At 36.4% G+C, this 6,056-nt stretch overlaps 1 pseudogene; it reads right to left on the bottom strand.

The window, feature by feature from the left end:
- Positions 1-4,292: 4,292 nt before the first annotated feature.
- On the bottom strand, positions 4,293-5,635 carry LOC118544262 (small COPII coat GTPase SAR1A pseudogene; annotated as a pseudogene).
- Positions 5,636-6,056: the final 421 nt, after the last annotated feature.

Below are 6,056 nucleotides of genomic sequence, written 5' to 3'. Positions count from 1 at the left end.
TCAGACAAACTTTAAAAATGTCTTCCTCAAAAATCTGTATAAATAAATTAAAAAAAAGGCAACCTTATTCTCAATGGGTCATAAAGCCTAGAGGCAAAAAACCTTAGACAAGACGTTAAACAAAGGTCATTTGCTGTATTAGGATTCAAAGATATTGTACTCCTCTTGTTGTTTGAAACCTACAATAAATTTTAAAAGATGTAGTTATAGCAGGTATGTTTTACAAGTTTGAACTTGAAAAATTAACTCCAATTTCTAAATATTCATTGGTGATAAACTTTGAAAACAAATACACACTACCAAGTAGCACTGCTCTGATGCTGGGTAATTTGAAGAACAAAGTGTTATGCATATGTGCTTACATTCTGACACTGATCATTACCAAATGTCTGATACTTGAAAATGATTTTTAATAATAGCAAAATTATTCCTATTGAAGCTTATAAGTACTTTGATAAGTAATTTGCAAAAATGCCTTATTAAGTATTCACACTTGCTCTCTGATATAAATGTTATTGTTACTGATAAAGTACCCGCGATTTAAGACTCAAGTATAGACCCTCAAACAATGTGGAATGGGAGATGGGGAGTAAATACTCTCCCTCCCCACCCTTTCTGAAACAAATCTGATGTATATTCAATACAGTATATCAGAAAGTCCCTAGGAGGTAAAATCTGTGTTATTAGCCAGGAAACACTGTAATTACATAACTAATATTAATAATTTTCTATTATTTCTCTTCCACTTCTCCCCCTTCCTCATGGTAGTACCTGGAAACAACCTTCCAAATAAATGTTGTTTAAATTTACATCTTCCTAGTGACAAATGATGTAACATAATCTTTGATTGAGAGTCTACTTTTAGTAAATTTGGACTAGGACATTACTATTAGAAGTGACCTTAGAAAGCACAATCTTGGTTTAAGATTCAGGAATTTCATCAGATAGCAGTAAGGATTCCATCAGTGGTAGTAAGTGGTTATAATAACCTCTGGCATGCTACAGTGTTATATTTACTAAGACTCATCCACCAGGATGGATTGTTATGCATACTGTTGGGGTCTTTATGTAGGGTTCATCATGTAGGCATGATCAAATATTAACTCCATTGACAGCCCCACTATAGGGTTTGGAGAACTTCCAGGTTGGTGAACACAGGGAGGTGGCAGAACTGGAGAGGGCATGGAAGCTCTGTGCCCCATCCCACAGACCTTTCCTAATGCATCTCTTCCACCTGGATATTCATGTGTATCCTTTATCATATATTATTATAAAAAAACAGTAAACAGTAAGTAAACTCTTCTTGAATTTTATGAGATGCTCTAGCAAATTAATCAACCCCAAGGAGGGGGTTGTGGGAATCTCTGGTTGGTCAGAAGCACAGATCACAGCCTGGACTTGTGATTGACATCGGAAGTGGGAAGACTGGCAGTCTTGTGGAACTGAACCCTTAATGATGGGATTTGTGGGATTTGATGCTATCTCCAGATTGATGATATCAGAAATGAGTTAAATTATAGGTGTCACAGAGAGTTGCCTGGTGTGGGAAAAACAAAACCAACACCTATCTGGTGTTGGAAGTGTTGTGAGTATGGTTGTAGTGTGGGAGTAAAGGAGGAACACAGGAGGAAGACTGAGATTTTCCTACACAAAGGAGAGTTTCTACATCTCACAAGAGATATAGGAACAGAATCTGAGCTAAGAGTGATATGAAGTGATCTAGACCGCCATCATGTCCTGCCCTAGTAGAGCAGGAGTATATAGAAAGCCATAATTAATTCAGTCTGTTTCAAGCTCATCCTATAGTAGATCCAATGAATGTACAGACACACCATGAGGTCACTACCTTGGTTCTTGAGTTCATAATTATGATGAATATTCTTAGAATCCAGAAGAATCTTCACATTGCTTTCCTGATATTTGTCATAAGAGAATGACAAAAAGGCAGAGTAGAAGCCTTTTAAACTGCTTGTTTCTATCAAGATCATTGGTATTGCATAAATCAGTAAATTGTTCCTTTTTTATCCCTAAATAGTTAGTCCATTGTATGGATGCAATACAGTTTGCATATCCATTCATCTGTGGAAAGACATCTTGGTTGCTTTCAGTGCTTTGTGATTATAAATCAATGAAGTTTCTATAAGCATGAACACACAGGTTTTTGTACAAAAATAAGTTTTCACTTTCTAGGAGCATGACTGCTACACTGTCTGGTAAATCTATGTTTCACTTTACAATAAACTGCCAAATGATCCTTTCAAAGTGACTGTACATTGTTAGTTTCAACCAGTCATGAATAGTATTTGCCAGCATTTTATATTATCAGGTTTTTTTTTTTTTTTTTTTGGATTTTGTACCATTCTATAGTGCCCAAAGGTTACGCTTATGTGATGTAACTTTGAGACAACGAATGTTACTCAAACTTTAAAAATGTCTTCCTCAAAAATCTGTATAAATAAATTTTAAAAAAGGCAACCTTATTCTCAATGTTGTTTAAATTTACATCTCCCTAGTGACAAATGATGTTGAGAATCTTTATATATGCATATTTGCAATCTATCATCTTTGATGAAGTGTCTATTGACATCATTTATCTACTTTTGTACTGGGTAGTTTATTTTCTTGTTACTGGTTTTTAAGTGTTCTTTATATATCCAGGAAAAATGCCCTTAATCAAATACATGATTTGTAAATATTTTCTTCCCATCCATGGCTCATATCTTATTTTTTCATGAGAATGTTAACAAAGTACAATTTATTAGTTTTTTAATATATTGTACTTTTTTGTTATATATAAAAACTCATCAAACTTAAAGTCAAAGCAATGTCTCCTATTTTTATTTCTATAAGTTTTATAGTTTAACATTTTATATTTAGGTCTATGATCTTTTTTTTTAAGATTTTATTTATTTATTTGGAAGAGAGAGAGAGGGAGAGACAGCACAGAGGGAGAGGGAGGAGCAGACTCCCTGCTGAGCAGGGAGCCCGATGTGGGGCTCGATCCCAGGACCCTGGGATCACGACCTGAGCTGAAGGCAGACGCTTAACCGACTGAGCCACCCAGGCGACCCTTTAGGTCTATGATCTATTATGAATTCACGTTTTGTGTAACTTGTAGCAACCATAAGTGTCTCACAGAACCTATCGGAGACTCACTGGAAGAAATTACATTTACCTTAACTCAAAGATTAATTCAAAAGATCGTTTATTTTTAGTAATTGAATAACCAGGATACAATTGTATAACCAGAATACAATTATTATTAATCTAACTCTTATGGAAACAAAGTACCATGAATGAGAATAGGAATAAAACATGAGGTTTATTGGGATTTTTTTTTGAGATTTTATGTATGTATGTATGTATGTATTTATGTATGTTAGAGAAAGAGAGAGTTGGGGTGGGGAGGAGCAGAGGGACAGGGACAAGCAGACTCCACACTGAACATGGAGCCCCATGTGGGGCTCCATCTCACGACCCTGAGATCATGACCTGAGCCAAAACCAAGAGTGGGACACTTAACCGACTGACCCACCCAGGTGCCCTGAGATTATTATTTTTTTTAAATGCCAGGTTGAAAACTATAGCCAGGGAAGAGGAGTCAGTAAAAAAAAAAAAAAAAAAACAAAGACAAAAAACAGAAAGAAAAACCTAGATTAAAATAAGATCTACAGGGACACCTGGGTGGCTCAGTCTGTTAAGCGTCTGCCTTTGACTCAGATAATGATCCCAGGGTCCTGGGATCCAGTCCCCCATCGGGCTCCTTCCTCGGAGGGCAGCCTGCTTCTCCCTCTGCCTGCCACTCCCCCTGCTTGTACATTCTCTCTCTGACAAATAAATAAAGAAAAAAATCTTTAAAGAATAAAATAAGATCTACAAATGAAAAAAAAAAATAAGCTAATTTAAAAAAATGATTTTAACAGCAAATTAAATTCAGCTAGAGAGAGAAAATTTAAAAAAGTGTTGTCAGATTGCAGTGTGGAAGAACATAAAAACATAAAATACAGGAAACTGATTAAGAGTTATAGAGAGTTGAGCTGCCTGGGTGGCTCAGTCCGGTAAGTGTCTGCCTGAAGGCAGCTCAAGTCATGATCCCAGGGTCCTGGGATCAAGCACCACATCAGGCTTCCTACTCTGCTCTGCTTCTTCCTCTCCATCTACCTTCCCCCCGATGGTGCTCTCATGCGTGCTCTCTCTCTCTCTCAAATGAATAAATAAAAAATCTTTAAAAAAAAAAAAGTGATAGAGGGTAGAGCAAGGATCTAACAAATATTTAATTGGAACTCTGTAAGTCAAGAGGCAGGTTGGAGCCAGAATATAAAGACAATGTCTGAGGATTTTCCAGAATCGATGAAAGACACAAACTCATAATTCCAAGAAGCCAGCAAATACAAAGTGGAATAACTATAAGTAAATTCATTCTTAGACACATCATAATAAAATTCCAGAATACAATAGCTAGTGGGATGGAAATAGATGGGGGTGGGGAGAGAAGATTCATTACTTTTTGTAGGAGGAAGAATTAAATTGACTATTAACTTTCTACAGTAACCATGGTAACGAGGACTTAGACCAAAAAAATTATTTCCAATGATCTGAAAGAAAATAACTGCCTATCTATAATTCTATTTTCTACAGATACTTTAAAAATAGACAAAATCTAAAAATCTAAGAGAAGGTAAAATTAATCAACCAGAAACAAGTCAGAGAACTTGAGAACGAAAAAGCTGTTGTAAAATAGTTCTAGTGTGCAAAAGTTTTGTTTCAATAACAATAACAATACAAATAATAATAATAATAATAATAATAATAACAATAATAATAATAAAATCTTTGGAAATTGTGGTTGTACAACAGATGTTAAAATCAGCGTTCCTCTGTCACCCATTAACCCCAGGTTATTTCCCTCATTATCTCATAGTTTTAACTTACTTTTCATAGTCTTCCTTTCTTTTCTTATTTTTTCCTCTTCTTTCTTTTCTTCTTTTTCTTTTCATTTTTTTAGGCTCAAACCAGAGAAGTAAAACTCTTGTTTTCACTGTCTGAACATCAATATGCTGGGAAAGCCAGCAGAAGCCCTTGTCATAATAGCCTTGCCTCTTGAGCACAGTGCAAGTAACACTTCCATGGGGCACGTATTCAGCTCCTTCAGGGTCACATTCCCCTTCCTGTGGTCTATCCATAAAGCCCAAATATCTCACGGAGCTTTTCTTCACTGATTGCATCTGTTCTGTCGTTTTTGTTACCCAAGATAAGGATTGGCACATTGGATATTGTTTCATTCATTGGTCATTAAAGCATTTAGCTCAAGTGTGGTTTCCACGAGGTGAGGATGATCTGCACAATCCACCAGAAAGACAATCCCATTGATTGCTGGGAGATAATTTTTCCAGACCCAACATGCTTGCTCATGCCCTCCAAGATCAAATGTTGTAAAAGTCATTCTAGTAATTGTCAGCTCTTCTGATGTTGGATCTAATGTTGAAACATGTTGGCCCAATCAGTCATCATTGAGTATGTGTAGAAGAGTGGTTTTGCCTGCATTGTCCAAACCCAAGAATACAAGTTTTCCAGATTTCTTATAGAGTCCTAGGAACTGGAACACACTGTTGATCCACTCAAAGAAGAAAGACATTATTAATTCTTACTGTGGCCAAGGGTTTCCTCTGGCAGCAGCAGGAGGCTTTGACCCTCCCTCACAGCATATAGCCCAGCAGCACCCCCACCCCCAGAACCACCAGTCACACCTCTTTTCTTATTTTTCTAACCATCATCCTTTCCCTTGACTACCATGTGCACAGATAATCCATCCAAGATCACATTCACTCAGTTTCAAAGATCTTTTCCTCATATGGTGTTAGTCACTATTCCATGGTTTTACCTTTAATTTTGATTTGTTAACTGCACCTTCTCAGAGATCTTGGTTACTTCTCAGAGTAACAGAAACATGGCTGTCCTCTATGATACTGTTTTCTATGGAACTGATGTTTTACACAGGGAGACATAATTTTTCTAAGTGTTGACTAACTTTCAATTCCCTTCATCTGTTTAAGGAA

This window comes from Halichoerus grypus, chromosome 2, assembly GCF_964656455.1.
Source record: "Halichoerus grypus chromosome 2, mHalGry1.hap1.1, whole genome shotgun sequence".
NCBI lineage: Eukaryota > Metazoa > Chordata > Mammalia > Carnivora > Phocidae > Halichoerus > Halichoerus grypus.
This window is presented reverse-complemented; position numbering and strand designations above follow the sequence as displayed.